The sequence below is a fragment of the Agelaius tricolor genome, unplaced genomic scaffold (genome assembly GCF_023055355.1).
Source record: "Agelaius tricolor isolate 1412-34295 unplaced genomic scaffold, bAgeTri1.0.p SCAF_10, whole genome shotgun sequence".
Classification (NCBI taxonomy): domain Eukaryota; kingdom Metazoa; phylum Chordata; class Aves; order Passeriformes; family Icteridae; genus Agelaius; species Agelaius tricolor.
Genome location: NW_027269270.1, coordinates 8,233,023 through 8,255,803, shown reverse-complemented (window position 1 = coordinate 8,255,803; position 22,781 = coordinate 8,233,023). Strand labels below are relative to the sequence as shown.

Genomic DNA, 22,781 nt, shown 5'->3' with positions numbered 1-22,781 from the left:
TTCACCACAACTGACCCTGAATTTTTCAAAAGCAATACTAAATTGTGAGCTTAACAGTTGTCTGCAGGCTCCAGAGTACACAGTGAAACCAATTTAGAAGGTTTTTTTGTCTTCTTAAGACCAAAGTAACTGCATAAGCCTAAATTTCCTTCCCAGGCCACTTAAGGCCATTTAGAACACTGGGAAACAGCTAAGACAGTAGCAATCATTCAATTTATTTTCATTTGTAAAGAAAAAGTTACCTGTTAAAAAACCTCATTAAAAGTTTAAGGATGACACACACCCCTACACAAGTCCCACCCCAAGTGACACTCAACATGTTTTGCTTGTCTTTTTGTTCAGCAGAAGAGTGAGAAGCCCAAGTACACCTTGGAGCTGGGCAAAAGGTACTTGTGCACTCTGTGTACCCAGAGTGCCTGTAAACCCCAATTATGGACCTTGCTGATGCAGTCTGTGCTCTTCACACTCATTCAGTCTCCTACCGAGGCACTGGACTTGAAATGCGTGAAGAGTCACGAACAGATGATCGGCTGCACGTGGGCTCACAACAGACATGTTCCAAGCAAAGCCTTGACCCACATCATGTCAAAGACACTTTTAGATCATACAACATTTCATAGTTCTGCTTTCTTCTAGATCCCTCGTTTGTGTTGATATCAGAAAAGGGATAAACAAATGCAACTGCTGGTTTTTAAATCTACATACAGTGAGTTTGACATGAATATCTGTGTCAGGCAAATCAGTCTCACATCCTTTCCTGACTTATTGCACATCTCAAATAGTAATCACATCTTTAAGAACAGCTTTACCGCTGAGCATGAGCTACATGAAGCTAAATTTACATAGTATTGTGGGGTTTATCCTGACAGTATTAACTCACTCAAATCAGTTTGGACTAGAGCACGTAATTCACTTTTTAGCTCCAGAAAAACAGGCCAAATAAATTCAAGATTAAGATTATCAAGTGGTGAGAAAATGTGTATATTTTTATAGTTTACATAGTATTCTCTGAACATATTCATCCACACGCAATGACTTTTTTCACCAATTAAGAAAATTGCCAACTCATAAAATGAATGTCAGAGAGGTCTAAGAACAACCAGAATCATTTAGGTTGGAAAAGTCCATCAAGTCAAACTGTAATAACACATTGGTATTACAACACAAATGTTTATGCTTATTTCATAAATTTATCATTCTCAGTGTGGACAAACAGAAAACCTTACTCCATCTCTGCTTTCTTCCTGCTTCTGAAAGGAGCTGCACTCAAAGCTGGGGGTCCTTTTACTCCTTGCCTATATACACAAAGGCTTTAGATCACAGGGAACACCCTATGGATCAGCAACAAAGCAATTTTACTGAATCTATAAATTTATCTGTTGCTCATGGCAAACATCAGAGCTGATTTTACTTGCTTCTAGAAACAGTAAGTGACACGAGATTTTACAAAGATGACGTATCCAAACCAGCATTTTTGCACACATTAACAGAAGATGCAGCACTCAAGAACAATTTGTATTCAAATGTTGAGCGTGAAGACTGCAAAGATGTATTTACTTCAGACATTCACCAGGACATGGATAGGATTCCTCTTCAAACATTAACCATCACTGGGTGAGCCACAGGCTTACCAGGTGTTTCTTATCCAACATTAGAACTGTCAGTAAAACTGCCCAAAGAGACTTGAAATATATGCAACCTAGAGATTAATATTTAGTGTGCATGTGGGCAAATTGTTTCCTGTCTCAGTCTTATTTTTAAAAATGTCTCCATTATTATCTCTGAAGTCCCATCCACAAGTGTGCAGTGGATTAAAAAAGGCAGTATCTGGCTTAGTCTACTTTCGTAGTGATTTACATCACAAATTCAGTGGGAGATCGTCTGGTTGACGCAGATGGCAAAGAACAGAGCTAGGCATACATAAGTGGTGTTTTACAAGTCCATTGCCATGATTAAAATGAATAATCCAAGAGATAAGCCTCTCATTTCTCCAAGTACTCTAGTCCATACTGCATCACTCTGCAGCAGAACATACTAAGCTTCTGTTTACATCACACAAATTGCTGGGGTAGGAATAAAAATACTTATGAATTACTTTAGTATTTAGACTAACACCTCTGTCTCAGTGACCATGTTTTCTTCTTCACCTCTGATGCATAGCTGTTGACAAATTCTGAATCTGAATTTCTCAGCAGAGCAGTACCACTTAGGAGAATTGTATCATCTCCTTTTTCTAACATAGTTCTCGCCTCAAAAAATTTTGTCTAGTCCAAATTTATCTTTGAAATTTACTTTTATAGAAACTTATGTAAGAGCAACACAATTTAATAGCTCCAACTTAGTTTTCTTTCCAAGGGTAGGCACTGCTACTACAGTAAGTCCTACAGTCATCTGCCAAAGCAATGAGAACTTTGCTACCCTGGACTATTTTGTTTCACACCTTTTTAAAGCTGTCAGCTTTATCATTGTTGAGAGGCTGCTGAGGAGACCAGAAGTCAATCAGAGGCATATCACAATGAGTACATGCACCAGTTTAACTGCAAGGCTTCCTGAGGTTGCTTCAGCTCAGCAGCAGTAATATCTCGCTGATGCCAGAAAAACTTATCCTTTAAACATAATCTCTAATTCATCTTGATCAACATACATAAACATTTTGTAAAAACATTTTCACAAGGCCTAACTAACCATTTAAAGACCTTCCTTGGATTAACAGCCAAACCCCAAGGTTTTACTAAATAAGAACATATTAGTACAAAAAAAAATCCATGAAAAGCCAGAAGTATTTAATTTACAACCAAGCCTGCAGTTCTCTGCTTCCTACTTTCACAACAAAGTTGAAAAAATGAAGACAGGAAGAGGAAATAATAATTCATCCATCAGCTTTGAAACCTTTCTAGGCCTTGGAATTATCACCAAGACAGTATTTAGAGGAAGGTCCCCACCCAGCACAAGAAAAGTTGGCCTCGTCCACTTCTCTCAAATCGGAACTAAAAAAAGGAAACAATCAGTTTCCATTTATAATTATGAGATAATCCAAGAAATAAAACATTTTCTTCATGTTTTTAGTTAACTGGATCTTTGAAATATCTCAATATGAAATAATAAGCTAAAATGCATCTTTCCCAAATCATAACACTGTAAGAGCTATATTACGTCTAAATTAATTGCATCTAGACCTATTTTGATCCAATAGTTTCTATAGGACAAAAAATTACCAGTAAACTAACCCAAGGGAGGGTGCTTGTTCTAAACCATCACATTCTTTTAATTTAATGGTCATGTTAGTGAATTAGTTTACCATGCTGCTTTAATGTTGAAACTACATTTGACATCCAAAATTTTGTAGCTCCCAGGGAAAAAAAGGAAAGCACATTAGCTTCCTTTATTTGGAACTGAAGGACTGTCATAACATGCTCTGCAGTAATGTTGCTTAACAAAGATGAAATAAAAATATTTACAGATTCAACTATTACAAGGCTTGGATCATCAACAAAATAGCTATCATAAAACAAAGCATCTGGAGGAACAGTGAGCAAAAGGACACTTCAGTACATGAACTCCATGGCAAGGCCAAACACAGCAACTCCAGTGAGGAGAAAATCAAGGCAGTTGGGATGGTCATTATAAACCACTGCAAAATAAACTAACACGAGAAAGATAAGAAATGACACTTCTGAACAAACATCCTCTGAAAATTAGAGGCAAAATAACGTTCTATATGCCTTGTCCCATATCCCCTCAGCTGCACAGCAACATCCTCAGCCTCTGCAGCCTTCTTTGCTTCCAACTGCAGTTCCCCACCTGTGAGAGCCTGAGGCTGCTCCTCACATACCCCTAATTCCCTAGAACACCCCCCTGGACTGAGCAGGGCTGCCTGTCCCAATGCAGGGGCAGGGCACCAACAGAGCTCCCTAGACAGTCTCCACACCCAACAGGGAGCTGCAGGGACTCTGCCAGAAGTTACAAATCCCACCTCCCTGGCAGCCAGTTCAAAAGGATGGTCACATTAGCAACTGGACCTTGGCAAGAAAATACTGCTTGGAATATTTTGCAATATGCATCTTGCAGAGCTTTTCCTCACACAAACTAAGTATGGCATTAAGAAACAAGAAACCAGTTCCTCCAGAAAATACATCCCATTGATTACCTGAAAAGTTGTAATAGCCTCTTAAAAAAAAAAAAAAATAATCAGTTGGTTACCAGAAATTGCAGATAGGACCTGAGAATTTCATTGCCTTAAATACCGCTCTGGTGGCAAAAATTAGTAACAGGAAGTTAGTTATGAAAACATTTGCATAAGAAGTACCATAGTTACACCTCTGTCACTCAAATCAAAGTAATAGTTCAAACGGTTTTTACATGCTCTGAAGCTCTTACATCCACCATTTGCTTCTTCAAAGGAAGAAAGAACTGAGAACTCTATTTATATGTTAACTAGTTTTGTGTCATTACTAGAATAGTCTTGGAGGGGGCTTTTCTGTGGAGGGGGTTGTTTTAGCTCATATTTCTCCATCTTTGCAAAAAAATATTAGAGCTTTTATATGCAAAAACATTCAGAAAAACAAGCATCAGGAAGAAATTAAACCAGACTCAATTTCAGGATTTTCAATTGTCACTAATACCCACACTAAACTATACCTTCTAGACCTGGCTACAGTAATGCAGATTCTTCTCAGTGCTTTTCATATACTTTGCAATTACACCTTTTAATGAACTGATTTTTCAATAAGATCTCATTTAGATTTGACAACACACTAAAATAAGTTTTCCTGTTCAGCAGACCCTTTCATGGATAAAACAATCTTGGAAGAATAAACAGATTACCAGTTCAGAATCTGTATATTCTGGCAATATACATATACATATATACATATATATGTCCAATACATAACATGCAGTATCCAGAATAACAGCTATTTGGTGCCTAACACCAAGAATATTTCTCCTTGGTGTGTCTCTCTTGTGGAAGAAGGAGGTTTCACCGCCGTGAAAGTATAAAATGTTTTGAGAAAGCAATCCACCTTTTCTATAGTAACACATATGTCAAAGTATTTTGCAAAAGCAGCAGAAGTACATATTTTGTAGTCAGCAAATTTCAGTTCACATGGTTGTAACCTTATCAAGCAAGATATATTTGAAAAACAAAGCAGAACTACATAGATTTTAAGTAAAATAATAACTGCTGACTTCTGGTAACAGTAGCCTCCAGTTTTGCTTGGCTACAGAAGCAATCATTCTAAAACCCCTTTCAGTTTGTATCCAACATAAACATCTTAGGAAAGTTTATTTCCCCTCCTAAAAACTGCAGGTTGAGATTATTTTATCCTTCCTCAAAAACATGCTTAAAGTAACTCATTATGCTGGTCCATCACTTCAGCTCTTGCCATTGCTTCCTATGAAACTGATTAGCATAGTACTACTTGCATCCTTCAGTTATTTTCTGTATCCACTGAAGTATAGATAATTTCATTCTGAAAATATTTTCAAGGTAGTGTTTTTCTTCATAGTAAAAACTTCTAATTTATAGGACCCGTAGAATATAACAACATTTGGGGGCTTCTTTCCAAAATAATGGAGTTTTAACAGTGCTGGCAAATTCCAAAGGCCATGTAGGAAGACAACTGAATTAATCTTTGAGACAACTCTACAGGGCAGAGCAGGAAAGAATAAAATATCAGACTGATATCAGTTCTGATTCCCTACATGGCAGTAGGAGGTCTTGATTTCAGGAACTGGCAATCAAGGATTTGTTCTCTGACTGAAGGATTCCCAAATAGCCAAAAACTTTAGCTTATAGCAACACCTCCGTCAAGGGTTATTTATGATCTGCCCGAATTACCACACCACCAAAGCAGCTCCAGGAGGCGAGAGCAAGTCCAAAGGGAAGGTATCCAACCCAGTGAGAACACACAGACTCCAAGAGAGCAATCAAATACCACAGTGAAATGGCCTCAAGCATTGAAAAATTCAGAAAAACGTTGGAGAACAATGAAGCCAAGAGAGTGTCATTATTACACTGAAAAGAAAAATTCTGGGGCTAAAGAGATTCCATCAGTCTGCAAAAATACGAAGCCTAAATAGCTCCAGGACACATTCCAACAAAAGGTGAATGCTGAATACTAAGTAGGATCAGCCTCCAAGAATATTCAGCTTTTCACAGTTGCTTGGGAGAGTAACGTACACAACCTCCACCCTTCCATGCAAAAAGGAAGAACCACTTGCAGAAATAGAACATGACATAAATACACTAAGATTTAAAGCCAACTGCTGCCCGAAGAGTACCTAACAACTTGGCACACAAAGCAGTACATGTCATATTTGAGACAAAGGGGTCTACTTCAGTAAAAGCTGTTCCAAAGGAAACCCTGATTTCCTCACCTGTACAGCTGTGGCCAGCAAGGACACTGGCTGTGCAGGCTGGAGCTAGAGCCAAAAGCCCAGCACCAGAGACACTGTACCCTCTTTAACCTCACTGACTGCAAATGCAAAAGAGGTATCTGACATCCTCAAAGCCCAATGAAGAAGAACATAAATTTATTTCTGTTCTCATATAGTGGTTTAAAAGTTTCATCCTTCTACAGTATGATCACAAAAACCCCTCTCATATTCAGTAAAATAATCTCTTTGCTGTTCTCATTTGTCTCTCCAGCATACTCTTCTTAATCAGCATTGCAGACATACTGCTTTTGGGGAAGAAGCTTATTTAAAAAAGCAAACAACCTTTTATTGTGCTGCATCGTGTCCTTAGGGAGTTTCTGCCTTTCTTTCTCTTACCATCTAATCTTAAACACACATGAAGGATGGGGTTTTCATCTCTGAAACTATAACACATGAACTAAAGACTCACCACTATGTTATCATGGTAACATGGCAACAAAAATAAAAACTTTCAACACTACTGTGGAGGTAAAAGAAATCAACACAGTAACTTCTACATGATCCAAAGTTAGTTTGTTTGCTTGAAAACTATCTAGCTTATTCCATATTCTGAAGTCAGGGGACACTGGAAGGGTCTCACTTTTGTTAAATACAGCAGAAGTTTTTAAAAGCGTGATAAAAAAATCCCAGAACTTACTGGGATCAACAAGTCTGCTGACAATGTGATATTGTCATTCTCAGTAGTCCAGTGCTAGCACCATAGTGCAACACTCCTGCAAGTCTTGGCAAACCCTACTGTTGTAAAGGTGCTGCAGGGTGATCTTGGGCAGAACCCCAAACACACTGAAAGAACTGGGTCAATACTTAGCTTTGATCTGCTCAGGGACAGCACAGATACAAGAGTGACAAGATAAATGCATCAAGTCAAAATATGTCTTAGAGCTGAACCCACACTTAGCAGGGAATCACAGTGACAGTGAACTTAATGGTTTTTTTTCTTCTTTTCTCTCTGATAATCTGGACTTCTATGGGTAGTTTTTACATCTTTAGTCAAATTGTCTTCCAGTATAGGCAAGGCCACAGACCAAGATCAAGGAGCAGATTTTGAGTTGACGGTAACATGGTTATGATGGGGGGGAATAAAAAAATCTGAGCAAATATTCAGAGGTTGAGCACCATCCCTGTGGCTTTTCCAGACATTAGGAAAACAGTGATCACATTGCAAATTGTTTCAAAGCAGAATACATTTAAATCCAACATACAGGGCAAATACCATGATTATGTGGAAAAAATACTGCAGATATACAGTTTTTAACCTGACAATGTCATTAATGATCTTCGCCATTAACTGATGACTGTTTGCTTCGCAGTAAAATAAAAGGTTCTAATTTTAAGTGGCAAGATAAGATTGAAAAAAAAAAAAACCAGGAAAGAGCAAAGGTATTTGGCCATAAAATGAGGTAGAGAAGCGGCTATTTAAAAATGGCAAGCAGCCTCTAGCGAAGGTTAAAAATACTTACCCCAAGGCCACATTAGGTTCCATTGCAAGAATTCTGCACTGCTCCCTCCTCTACACATCCAGCCTATTCCCCCAGGCTGCCAGACACATGCAGACATGCAAGGCTCCTGTGTTCCTGACTTTCAACACCAGGCACTGGCTTCACAGGATGGACAAAATGTGGCTAGCCAGGATGAAGCTTTCACACATGAACTATTCTTGCTTACAGAATAAAAATTACAGGAAAAATGTTATGAAAAAAATTTAACTGGGCTCATGAGACATTTTCCCCCCTTTGCTGCCCCAGTCCAAGGGAAGGATTTTGTAGGTCCACCAAAAGCCTTGGCTGTCTGTGTGAATACATCCTTCCATACTATCCTGTATCTCCATGTATTTTGCCAGTAATAGATACACCAACACCATCCTGAAAATCCCTGTGTTTTGGCTCGATGCATACAGTAATTAACACAAGCAACAATTTCTCCAGCAGATTATTTATACAGGATTACATGGGAAAGGTCCTTCCACCAACATTTTCCAAGCTCTGCTTTCTCTTTTGGCCAAACAGTCCTCCCCCTAAAAGTAACCATTTCACAACACACTTTGAAGTGAGCAGAAGCATGGAATTATTTCCTGAGCTGTTCTCTTCCAAGTCTCTGAATGCTCCTATGTGCAGTTATTTGGCAGTTAAACTTTTCTTCTTGCTTTTCACACCTCTCAGAATAAGGTACAGTGGTGTCCTCAGGGAAGAAGGCACTCAGACAGATTTGTAAAACCAACTACAAATCCATTATTGTAATGACTCAATTAATTAAGCAGTTAGGCATGGCTGGAAGTGACCTGCTGGGAGAGACAGTGCTAAACTTCTCCTATAGTATATAAACTACCAAGAAACAAACCCTAGAGCAGTCAACAGCAAAGGAAGCATTAATCATGGAAACACCATGAAGCTTATCTTGAAAGTTAAAGAACCACTTGAGAAAAGCAGCAATTCTCCCTGATGCATTGCCTGGATTATTTTACTGCTATTGAGCACTAAATCATCACAGAAAAGAGAGAAGCCTGGCATTCACTGGTTCTTAGTGGCTCATCTGACACCATTAGAAGCTCGTTTAACAGCTGTTATGGGTCCAGCCATCTCAGGTCTTTCCAGAAGGATGGTAAATACCTCCCTGATGTCTTGAGTCCAATGCTCCTGAATTTAGCCTCTCCAGCCTTTTTTAAGGGGATTTAAAATTATAATTGCAATTGAACTGCCACAACCCATTCATCCAAGAATGACAGGTATCCCAAAAACCTTCCTGATGTAGTAAAATCTTTTACACAGCAACCAAAATGCATATCATATATGCAATGGTAAAACAGTAAAAACAAAAAAGTTAAAAAATAAAAAAATAAAAATAAAGAAATAAAATAAAAAATAAAAAGAAAACAAAACAAAACCCACAACCAACCAAAACAAACAAACAAAAAAAAACACCAAACCAAATGGAAAACAAAACCCATTGTATTTTCAAAAACATGAAAGAGGGAGGAAATCTTCAAGTTTTGTACTTCAACAAAATCTGGTGTAGAGATTAATGGGTAGCCAAGTCACTTGAGAAGCAACTGATGACATCATAACTTAATGATATCAAGTTATACATACATGCAGCATGTTTGCATCTCTTCTACAACATTATTCTTTCATATAATTTAATTTCATATTTGCATTCATCCATTAATTACTTTACTGGAGCACAATAAACTCAAAGGGGCAATACAAGGTTATACCCAAATGCTCCCCATGGATTCCGATATCAGCTTCTAATTAGAAACATACAAAATTCATGAAGGGAAAATGCATTTTGAACAACCACTAAAATACAGGTAGGCACAACAACCAGCCCCCAAAAATAAACACAAACAACAAAGAAAAACCACCACACAAACTATTTTATTAATTCAACTGTCTAGCTGACCTTTTACATACACAGCCAGGAAGATCAAACAACAATTTGCCCTGCCCAAACTGCAAGTAACTGTAACATTTGTTGCCATCTTATTACAAAAGTTCTATACCTTCTTGGTGATTTCTCATAGGCATCTCCTCACAGCACTGACTCCTTCTTCACAGCACCGCCAACAAACTCCAGCTCTCTCCTCACCCAGCTAACCCACTCTTTTGTAGCACTCATCCTCACTGGACACAGCTGTGGCCTGTTAAGGGCAGGGCTGTTCCTAATCTTCTGTAATTAGTACAGCTGCAGCTCCTCAGGAGTGAGATTACCTTCTGCACTATCTTTTTTTTCTTACATTCTATCCTCCCACAAGTAACTGCTATTTTGCTGCTGGGGGCATTCATTGGTCCTACCCTGAAAGAGGGCATTCATTGCTAACTCCCACTACCCAGCACTCACAAAGGTAACACTCATTTGGGATACCAAGCTCTTTGTCAAATTAGTCTTTTCTACCTAAGAACCATACAGATCAAATCCTACTTTGGTGTAGCAGGCCAGAAGAACAGACAACCTCTGGCCTGCAACACCTCTGTCCAAGCAATTCTGTTGGCAAGAGGAGTGCTCTGTATCTCAGTCTGCCACAGCAGCACGAGTCAGTCTGCACCTCTCTTCCTGCTATAGCAGCTTTTTGCAGAAAACACCAGCTCAGGATGTAGGTAAGCACACCAGTTTTGCAGCACACACACACCAGTCTATGGATGCAATGTTTGCTCTTCTTCATTTTCTGATTTGTTATAAATGATCAAATCGAGAGCCAAACTTATAAGAAAATTTAGCAATGATTTATTAATTTGTCCACAAGACCGAATTTTGATCGTCAAAAACCACCACAGCCAAGGGCAGCATCAAGCCCGGGTTCGGCGCTGGGTGAACACAGATCTGACTTCCGAGTGTCAGAGTCTTCCCTGTTCACAAATGCTGCTTCACACAGCAAGTTCTTGTACAGTTTATTCTGCCTGAGGCAGAGATGACCGAATGTTCTTTGTGTCCCTTCACATGCAGAACCAGGGCTTTACATGTGCAGAGGCAGACAAAAGTCCAGTCCAGGTGTCTAGATGTTGTCAGAGAACTTTGGGGAAGTCGGCATTCACATGTAACAGGGTGGAGCCCGTTTATCATCATGGTAGATATAATCTTCGAGGTGATAATCACTCTCGAGTGGTCCTGGTGACCCAGGGAAGCCGGCGATTATCACCCTGGAAGTCTCCATTCTTACGATGCTATCTAAACGTAGTCCAAGAACTGGATGTATATGAATAAGACACTGCTCCCGGCCAGGGTGGTCAAAAGACATAGTTTGGATCTTACAATATTTTATACATTAATAGCATGAATTATCTCTATCATATACTACATGGTTGTTCTCATTCTTATTTTCATCTCCATCTTACAAGAAATGGGGCCCTTGGCCTTTGTTCCACACAGAAACTTGTTTTAATGAAGACCCAGTGTAAATCACTATATAGGCACTCTAGTACCAGCTTTAGTTTTAGCTACCTCCTGATGACCATCAGTTCTAAACTTGAGACTTGTCCATACACCTTTTTTTTTTTTTAAACCTTTCAAATAAACCATTCCAAGTTGTATTTACATTATGCCAAAAAGAGCAGGAGATGGAAAGAAATATTTCCAATACATGCAAGTAATTTAGCAGTGTAAAGTATACTTGACCTTCTTATTCATATACTTCTGCTGAAATACTGAATTTAAATGCCCTTTTCTTCCTTTTGAAAAGAAGTTGTATCTTCCAATAACTACGACATTCAGTTCTTGGATTCATGCAAGGAAAAAACACCATAATTTCCCACTGCCAAAATTATGCAATAATGCATAGTTTTGTGCATAAAAAGTCAATTTAACATGTTCTGTGAATTTCTACTATCATGCAAAGTATATACAATACTTATATACATAGATGAAGGGGAAGATAATAAACTGAGCAAGTGGGAACTATGTTCTTTAGAACATACACATATCCAGACACAAACACTTCAGTGTTTTCCTTGAGTAGTATTTGGAGAACTGTGCAATATGTGCTCCTGGCTGCAATATGTCACAACACAAGCTAGAGACATTCTGCGATCCTTGAGTAGGTGTACAGATAAATAAACAAACGAAATGGTATTTCAAATGAAATGTAAAGTTCGAGATTATACCCTACCAATGGTGGATTTCAGCAGGGTCCTATCTTTTTCCTCACAACTGTTCAAAGCAGACAGAAAATGCTGCAACCTTCTTAGGTTAGAAAGCTGATATTTCTTCTCCTGGTGAACAGAACACTGTGCCCACACTGTTCCTTTCAAATCCTCAAATTTCTAAAAACTATGCCAAATGCACTTGCAGTAGGATATAGCTAGCTGTTTATTCAAGCTGAGAGCCGTGTATCATTGCAGAAGTTAAAAGCTGCTCTGAAGTGAGATACAGTTTCCTCTTTGCAGAGCAGGGCTGTGTGGAAGCCAGGCACCAGCTTTACACCAATTTTCTTAAGTAAGCTAAGAAAAATGTCTGGTCCTCCATACTGGGAAGGCAAGGTACTGCTATACAGGATAAGAGTGTACTCTTAAACTCCATTTTTTTTTTATTTATCAGGATTAAAGTCTTGATAATTTCAAAAGGAACAGAAGTGCTCTCTTCCCCAGACATCACGGGCACTGCCACAAGCAGGTACAAGGTGCAGCTTCCCAACATCTCAGCTCTGTGCTCTGCCTTGCCCCGTTTAACATGCTCCCTGTTCCTCAGTCTCACCTCTTCTGGGTAAACAGGATCATCCATCCAGCCCCAGCTCACACCTAAACATGATACTGGCCATTAGCCCTCAGAAAGGTGAGCTCTTTGGGCAAAGTCACAAGATTTTATCACAAGTGCTTGTATGTCAGCATTTCACAGCACATGGGGACATGTTACAGTCTTTATGCTGGTCAATGCAAATGAGGATGTTAACCTCATCTCATTAAACCAACCTTTTTTCCTATCACTTAAGCTTTACCTGCTCCCCACACCCATGCCCCTCCCAGCAGAGCTGCTGAGCCTAGGCAAAGCAAGATGCTTAACTTGCTCACATATCACTCTCCCAAGCCAAACAATTTACTTATCCTCCCCATCTACTGCTACAGCCCAGCTTCTTCTGCAAGAAAACACCACAGTCCTTGGACTGATCTATGTAATCTATGCTCAGCAAGAGAATGTAAAATAATTTAAGTCGTTATAATGGTTAAAATTCTAAAAGAAGTGTTCAAAGTTGGAAGGTACTGCTGCAGGACACACTCCTCTGGCAACCAAGGGTACCAGGAGAATTTTCTGAAGGCCACAAACAGCTCCAGTTTGATCTCAAAATCAAACAGAGATTTGGATAAGTCCATTGAAATCACTCCCTTCTAAGCACTAGCCTTGTCCATCAAAGTAGTGTACCTCACTACCGGGTATGAGAGTACCTCCCTTTCATCCATAAGGATGTAGCAAAAACAAGTATTGAATATGAACAGAATTGTAAACCTGCATCCAGCACACAGATGCTGCAGCAGCACTGCCAAGCAAACAAATGTATTTGCTGTGAGTTAAGCCATCTATTTTTTTCTCAGTTCTAATAGAAACTTAGTCTTTTTTGTGTTTCTAATAAGAACAACTTATCTAGAAATAATCCCCCAAAATTCATTCTTCAGCAGTATTAGTGCTGATATTTAAAGTCATACAGTTTTGCCAAACAAACCTTGCCTAGCTCAAAGTAGAATCAGCATAACATAATTAACCACATTTTGAGAGTCTGAAAAAGAAAATTGTGAGGTAAAATAACAGGGTTTAGTGATTGGCTATTTGTGTTCAATCCAATCCCTCCTCCGTTGATGGCAATGGGAAAATTGCCACTGATTTCAGACTGCAGAAACTATGTTTATACTGAAAATCTGCATTGCTTTAGGGAGCAACTGCCACTGTGAATCATAACACTGAGGAAGAAATTCACAAGCTACGTGAATGCCATAACTTGCATTTCCAAATCATACACAAATACAACCGATTTTACATAACACTAGAAGACAAGCCTTCCTTCAGGATGCACCCATGTGTATGTCTCAGGACAAACCTGTCCTTACCCCCGTGCCAAGGCTTGGGTGTCACCCACAGAGCAAGGCTGGCTCCAGCAAATGAAGGCTCCATTCCCAATGAAGGCAGTGCTGCTTCCAGGCAGTCTAGGGGACAGGGCTCCATCTACCACTGAACACAAAATGTTGGCAGAGTCTTTTTTCTTATGTTGCATGAATTCCAACATCTATTTCTTAGCCAGTGCTCAGAGAATTTTTATGACAGTATTTACATGAGGTAGCCTGGAGGTGTGTCATACTCCAATGGAATATAGTACTTTTATTAAACTATTATATTTGCTAAATTAATGCAATAACCTCCTACATAATCTCATTCAGAAAAAGAGGAAGGATCTTACAATAATCCATTCACAGTGCTTTCTCCTGATAGCTCTCGTTCAAAGAGTTCAGCAGTCCCTCCAGGTGAGCAAATACAACTTCTAATCCGATATTCATGGAAGTTGTTATAAAATCAAATTAAAATAACAACAAAAAAATTCACGTGTCTTCCAAGCAAAACTACAGCTTATAAAAAAATTAAATGCAAGGACCCAGAACTCATCTACATTTATGATAAGTGATGCCCATAATGTATTTTGTGTCCTAAGAGAAAAATTAACATTAAGTAAAAATTATTCTTCTCCTTCTTCTATCCAAGTAGGCTAAAACTGACAGAATCACTAAGATAATGTATTTCCTCAAAAAAAATCCCAACAAAGAAAACAAAACGAAAACATCACTGTGATATTAAAATTCAGTATTAAGCTTGCCTAAATGCTACAGGGGGTATGGAAAGCTTAATAGGTGATACCCAAACAGGCACCAATCTTCACTTAAGAAGAGAGAGATGCAAGGAATAATCACTGCCAAGCTGACAAGAGCAGGACCAAGGCAGCCCTCAATCATCCTCCCACTGCTCTCTCAACCAGAGCTGCTGTAAATGTTTGTGGCATAAAAACCCTCTGGCTTCTGGCAGCCACCTTGTACCCTTTTCCAGGTTCCCCAAAGCTGACATCATTCAGCAGCCAATCCCCTCAAACACTTCACCTACACACCTCTAGCACAGTACATGCCCAAATGACCATGAAACCAGAGCAACCCAGCTCAGGCAATGAACTGGTATTGTCCTGTGTGACTTTTCCTGAGCAGAGCTCAGAGCTGCATCTGAAAATGTGATCCCCATGGCTGTGCTCAAAATTCTTCCTCAAATCTGGTCCCCCACCTCACCCCTGTCCTGCTTGTGCACCCTTGGTTGACTCCTGACTCCAGTGCCCAACCTCGCAGCCAGGCTCCCTGGTTTTATTTCAGCCTTGCCTGCTCCCCGTGACAGCCCTGCTCTCAGCAGCACTCTGATTACATATAATCCAATTTTCTGAATTTCACTTGAGCTTCTAGACATGCTCTCACCCTGCTCTGGCCTGTGGCTTTTCTGGGGTACTCAAGCACTAGCATCTGATTCCTGATCAAGGAGTTTTACCTCTTATTGCTATTTACTTCCTGCCTTTTTCTTGCAAGCATGTCCTACCTGTCATTCTCAGGCAGTCTCCAAAGCACATCTACTCTTCAAAATGCATTGACTGCAGTAGGACCCAATATAAGAGAATTTCTTAAATACATGGCATCATGTTCATCAATACTCCTGGCAGAAGTTTTTGTCTGGCTGCTTGCTCTTCTGGTTTGCTTTTTAAGCAGACACACTCTCTAGAAGATGCATCAACACAAAATGGAAAAAAGTCCACCAGTATACACAAAAGCAAGATAGATATTTCCATGAGCAGCAGGCATCTCATACAACAAGTGCACCCTGCATTTTACTTAAGAAACTTCCTTTTTAGTTGTATTTACCCTCCAAACTACCTGAAAGAGTGAAATAGCATTAAAACTTTTCATAGTCTACAAGCAAAACAAATTAGTACTCCAGCAAACCCATCTAATGAATTAAAAACACTCTGTGTTTTCAGCACAATACAGGTAATTAGGTCCAAATGACTCTGGGAGAATCACCATTCAACACTAGTTTAACAGACTTTGGGTCCATAAAATAATAAATACTGAGCACTGCATTTTACCTGATTCTAGACTTATTTGAAAGGTATACAATAGAGCAGCCAGCTTCATACTGAATAGATTTCCAACTGATGTTCTTACTGCCCATTCAGAAGTTGGATCCCAGTTACCCAAACAGGCATCCACTGAACAATGATTATTTGAGTCCTAATTACCAACCACTCTGCATCTTCCATAGCCATTTACACCCACACAAATCAATGAATGACAACAAATATCTGAATAAAGAACTGGGCAGCAAACACATGCTCCTTTTACCCCTTCAAAGAGTACCAAAGCAGCATAACATAGGTCAACCTGAAGGACAACCAGGATCCAGCAGGATGGAGAGATTCTGGAGAAAATTCAATATGACTCTAATGAATGTTTTCTGTAGCTGTTTCAGCTGGGATTATCTAAAACATGGTGCCTCAGTACACCCCTGAGCAGGCCACTCAGGAGAAGAATCCAATCTTCACGGGACATACTTACAGCTAGAATATATTTTTTTAAATCCCCTCAGTACAGTAACACTTTGATGCCAGTTACCTTTTAGACTGAGGTACACCTTTAAATAGGCATCCCACAATAACATTACCTGATGCATGCTGCCTCAAATAATAATCCCAAGGCTAATTTCATTGATGTATGTGGCTCTGGAAGAGGAGGAATATTTTACCTCCATTTGATTCCAGTACAAAGTCTTAATGGTCAGAGACTTTCAACTTAATAAATCCACGCTAAGCAGTGAACCATGACTGAAGAAATTAATAATGAAGATATTACAATAATCTCAGCAATTTGAACACATTTCAGGGAGGGGTTTAATAATCACTTAAAACTGCAAACTTTGGACATAAGACTCTTCCAGAAAACAGGATTCTATATAAGTAGGCTTCAAACCCCAGAATATTTATGATACAAAAAGATTTAATAACAAGGCTTTGATTGTAAATACATTTCCAACCTATACAAAGACCTTTATGAGTCCTCAGAACTTGTTAGCATTTAGTAAAGGCATTTAGCTATTTGTGGCACTTATTTTTAAAGTCTGAGTAGCTCTTGAATTGTCATGCATGTAAAAACCTTCGAGTCACATTAACTAAAAAAAAAAACCCAAAACTAGAATACATGTGTTATTAAAAGTAATGTTAATCATCCTTCCTCGTGTCTTAGAAAAATCACCCAGTATTACCAGAAATTACACCAACCCATCAAATATGTTGATTAAGTTTACAAGAATGACCAGCTAAATGGTTCACTACAGCAGATGTATTATTGGTTCTACAGTAACTGCCTGCATTTTCACATCTACTGTAGGGAAGAACAGAAAAAAAAAAAATACCATTAACTCAATTAAAACATTTTTGTTACAGATGGCGATGATCTCAGTGGAACTACAAAATGAATAAAATATTAGCATGAGAAACAGGATTTGCATCTCCACACAGATATGAAAACTTAATTTTATTAACAGCTGCTTAACATATTTGGAAAGCAATAGAAAGCTTTCCACCTCTGCCACTGCTCTGTCCACCAGCCCCATTACTTCAGAATACTATTTTTAATCATTTCTGTACTTCTGCACAAAAGTCTTTATGCACATAATTTAAAAACAAATCAACCAGTATCACCAACTTCATCTCTTACTCCCAACCTTAACAGCTCCTACCTCTTACCTAGAAAACCTATCAAACAACTTCCTGAAAAACCTGCCAGAACTTGTGTTTGCAGACCACTGGACTTGCTGTTATCCTACAGAAAGGTCACCTTTCAGTAATTCCAGTGCAAGACACTCAAATCACCTTGACTCCTATGAACTGGTACAGAAAAACACCCCAAACACAAGGCTTCATCCATCTGTACCCACATGTTCACTGAGATCACTGGTTTTGTGTTACATTATGTGCCAAGTGGAACCAAACCAAGAAATATGGACTACTACTAGAATAGTTAGCAGACATTTTTACTATAAACTTCAAAGGAAGCAGTTTGGCCTGGATGTAGGTTGTTTGGATTTGTTTAAAATTTTCAAGCAGTAAAGTTTAGACAAGTCAGTGTAAAGGCACCCATTAACTTTTAGCTTTTAGCCAGATGAGCCTTTAGGACAGCTTCCTAAGACCTACACGCCCAAATCTTGTACTTGAATCATTTTATATATAGTGGTTTCCACTGCTATGATAATTATTACTGATAGGTTTAGGTCTTGTGGAATTTTTTATGTCAAGCTTTCTCATTACAATGTTACCAACTTAGGCACAGCTATACTGGGTCTACTGATGTTGCTCTAAGAACAAAGAGATGGAAGTTAAACCCCAGTCTGAAATGCCTACTGCACCCCATGAGAATGTATGTCAGTGATAAACACAACAGGTCAAAGAAAAACTGCCCAGCTTCACTGATACTAATTACTGACCATAACTCATTTGACAAAAGCAGGTCTATAACCAGTATTTGTTCTGTCCAAAATTGTCTTGAATAGATGCTTAAGGAAAAACAATGGTGTATGGAATAGAGGCACAGTGTTATGAAAATATAAACAGCTATGCCACAACAATCCAAAAAATATCTTTAAACCACTTCTCTTCTGTAAAGGTGGCAAATATTAATTCTAAATAACTAAATGAACAAAGATTCTTTAATTTCTAAGGAAATTTTGTACTAGCAGTAATAGGAACCAGTTTCCTGGGTCTCTTCACAATTCATTTAATTTTTTTTTAACAAACAGATACTGAGTTAGATAAAGATCAACCTAGTCTGGTATCCCAAGATGAGTACATGCCTGGGAGACATATAAGAAGCAAGGAAGTACAAACTGGTCAATTCTTTGCTGCAGCTTCCCAGAGTTCAAGCACTTGTAGTTCAGGAACTTTCAAAGCCAGATGCTTTTGGTGCATAGTGAAGCTCTCTTCATCAATTTGTCATTTCAAACCTGCTCAAACCCATTTACATGTCTGACTGCACAGATTTCTGGGGCTGTAAAGTGCAGATTTACTCACACACTGCATCAGGAAATAGTCATTTATTTTCAACCTGCTGCTAAAGAACTACCACTGTTTTTTTCCCTGACTTCATATTCTGTGAAACGAGCAAATATCAGTTCCCTGTTTACCACAATGTTTGGAAATTTACATACATAAAAATATCACCCACCAGTTACCTTTTACCAGATCTATCTGGTGAATTTCCCATTTTGTAGCAGTCTTTGCATGGCTAGACGTGTCATTCTTGCCCTTCCAAATGCCTTTTTAGGTTCTACCACATTATTTAATGTAATCTCAACTTACATATTCTCCTTTTTTCCTTCTGGTACATATACATAAAAGAATGCATTCATGATAAAATCAGCATTGGACTATCAAGTAGTTTATCAGCTTTAATGAATCTTACATAGTCATAGTTTAAGATTATTAAGCAGCAAGTGCCTAAATGCAAGCTCGCACAACAAAAAGCTACGTAAAAGCTTCTGGAGAATCATTACAGTCCTGAAAAACTGTCTTCTGAAAACAATCTTAAATAGTTACATTGCATAGACAGATGTGGTGTGTATTCAAAATACTTGAATTCTGTCACCACACATCAGAACAAACTGAAAGAAACTAAGCCTCACTGCTTTCATTGCAGGGTTGTTTTTTTTTTTACAACTGAGAACATCACAAACATAAATACAAGTCTTGAAATAAGACAGCTGGCTATCTTGATACACTTCCACTGATTAAACTGCAAAACCCTAAATAAGACTTGCAGTTCTTAGGCTAGTAGTGTATTATAAGCAAGGACAACTCAACCAGCTTTTAAAGGAAAAGAAATCTCTACATGAAGCAGGCAAATAGCCTTTGGAAGAACTTCAGTGAAAGGACTCACAGCTCTACTGCGACTGAAGTTAAAGTCTCTGAGTTAGAGAGTCTGCAGCTGCTACTTGAAGTTCATTTCATGGGCACAGTCTGCTGCGTTATCTGCTACAGTATCTTAAAACAAAGATCCAGGAAGAAAACAAACACATGATCCCAAAAGTTTGTCTTGCATGCAAACAAAGCAGAGAGAGATGCCTGATAAGAATTGACAGAGAAGTATTTTGGTAGAAAGCTACAAAGTATTTCAGTAGCATTACATAACAAATTACACAGCCTTCCTACTCATTTATTAAAGTGCTCATACATGGCAATGGCAGAAGGAACATGCCAGAAGGAAAACAACATCCATTTACTCTGTTTAGAGGCCCCCACACAGGAAGGCTTGCAAAACATTACATGCAAAGAAAGCAGAAATCCAGTTCTCCAAGCACTGTCTTCTGCTCTCCTGGCCTAAAAGTGGTTCCAATTATTATTCTATTTGCAAACAACTGAGCCTGGATTATTCACAAGCAACAACAACAACAAACCACGTGGCAAATCATTTAGTCAATGTATACTCCATCTTTAGGCTTCCTAGAAAACAGGTCAAGTTCTATGATCTCTTGCCATTTCTCTAGTTTTATCTCCAAGCATTCTTGTCTGCCGATTTCAGGTTCCTCACGGCAAACTCCCATTCTCATTCCAGTTCTGTAGTAAGACCACTTACCTCTTCTATGCATTAGGAAAAAAAAACACAAAACCAAAATACAAAACCTAAAATAAACCAACTAACACACGTTAGTGAAACAACCTAATGCACAAGAACAGCTACAACTATTTCTCATTAATCTTATTTTACATTTACCTCAATATACAAAGCTGTGAACATCAGCAAAGCAAAATGGGAATAACAATTTTCTGGCTACACTTTGTTCTTTTTATATAAATGAGTTCTCTTGTTACTGAAGCCAAATATAGAGCACATGAACATACTGAAGATTATTTAGAAGGGCTCATATTTTACTTGCAATATATGCCAAGTGGATTTTGCTGCAGGGAAGGTTTTTAAAACAAGTCCCTGTTCAGCCTTTGTACTTCACAGTAATACTGTGGGTGCCAGAACACTCCAATGTAAGCAAGTCTGGCTTCCACTGGAACTGAACTCTCAGATGCTAACCTTGAGACTTCCAAAGTTCCAAAAGACAGCTGCGGAAAAAATGCTGTTAGAGGTGTACTTTGACCATGTAAATTTACAGAATTTTAACTTTTTGCTTAACTGAGCAAGAACACTCATGTTTAAAGTACACCTTTAAATAGTTGAGAGGTAAATGGGAAAACAGAGCAAGAATGTTCAACTCCTGCAGAGTAAGAGTTTGTCCTTGCTGTGCAACTTCCTTTGCTTTCTTAAGTCACATTTTTCAGCAGATAAGATCAGCTTAGAGGAAGCAATGGAATACTATTTTGACTATATATTTATATGAACATATGGACATTTTAGAGTAAAATAAATATAATAAATCATTAGCAAATTCATTTCCCTGTAAAACATAATGCTTGTGCAGAAAGCCTGCATGTTGAAGTCCTGAAAAAAAAAAAAGTAAGTTGGAGGGTCTTATCTTAATTCCAACTAAAATTTGCATTTAACACCTGATGAATATGTCCTATTACATTAAAAAATACTGAAAATGCAGTCAAATACATTATTTAATTTCTACCCCAAGTTAATAGTACTTCCTAGTATAATGCCAATGGAAAACTGAGATTCAAAACACTTTTATATACCACTGAGACAACTTGAGGGAAAAGAAATGCAATGCTTTCTATGGGGTCCCAACACTGTGCCTTAGAGATGCACAGTCTGTGAATTCTCAAGTTCAGACACCTGCTATGAGACACAGCCATGTTATCTAATTTAAACCATCTATTTAACAATTAAATTTAAGATTAACAATGGTATTTTTCATTCCACTCCTATCAAAAGACCATTCCAAACCCTTACAGGGCCCAGAGTAACTTTGTAGTTTCCAGACTCGGTCTACACATAAGAGTCCTTTGCTTTTGTCCAAGAAATCTATTTCCCCTCTCATACAGTATTCACTCCAGAGACCTTATCAGCCCATTCTAGCTGTCCTTCTGTGCATCTGCTCCAGTTTGAATGCACCATTCCTGAGCACAGGAAACTGAGTTTACTCACTATTTCAGATGAGGCCTTACCAGTTCCCTGTATAAGAACATTAATACTTTCTTACCTCTATCAGGAATCTTTCTCCTTCTAAACACCGTCCTGAAATAGGTCTCAAGGAACTTCCTCCAGTTAGAAGAGTGATCGTTACCACTATGTGCTAATGTGCTGATCATTATCAGATGTGCTAAATTATCAATATCAATTACCAACCAGTAGTGAAAATGATACTCAGTCATTAACAATTACACATCCTTTATGACGTTAAAACCTCTACCACATGGAACTGGTATAGTCTGTAAAAATAATGATACATTTTCAACTGAAATCCAAGATTGTGTATTTTCAATTTCTGAAACCTTCACACGATTCTAAGAGAAAACATCATCTTCTTACCAGTACAGTTACAGAACTTTGGTCCTGATTTAGCAAAGCATTTATACCTTTATGCAACTTCAGACTGAAGCATTCCCATGTAAAGACATAGTGGATGTCTTTACAAAACTAAAACCACCCTTAACGCTTTGCTGGACTTAATGGGTTAATACTTCAACGTGAAACTTACAAAGGACCCTCGAGGCTCTTTTGCATTTAACCACCTCGGTCTCTTCTGAACGTTTATGGACTTAAAATGCAAAAAGCAAGTATTTCGAGTATCTGTTCTTCCGCTGAATAGACATATTAAGCTGCAAGAGCTAAGCATGCGTCCTGAGCTTCCAGCATTAAGGTAGAGCTCTACCCAGCGCCTTCACACATTTACAGATGAGA

The 22,781-nt window shown here is 38.5% G+C and overlaps 1 protein-coding gene across 2 annotated transcripts in view; it reads right to left on the bottom strand.

The window, feature by feature from the left end:
• PLCL1 (phospholipase C like 1 (inactive)) overlaps positions 1-22,781 on the bottom strand; it is a 189,000-nt gene that overhangs the window by 155,556 nt on the left and 10,663 nt on the right. The gene's annotated exons all lie outside the window — the stretch shown is intronic.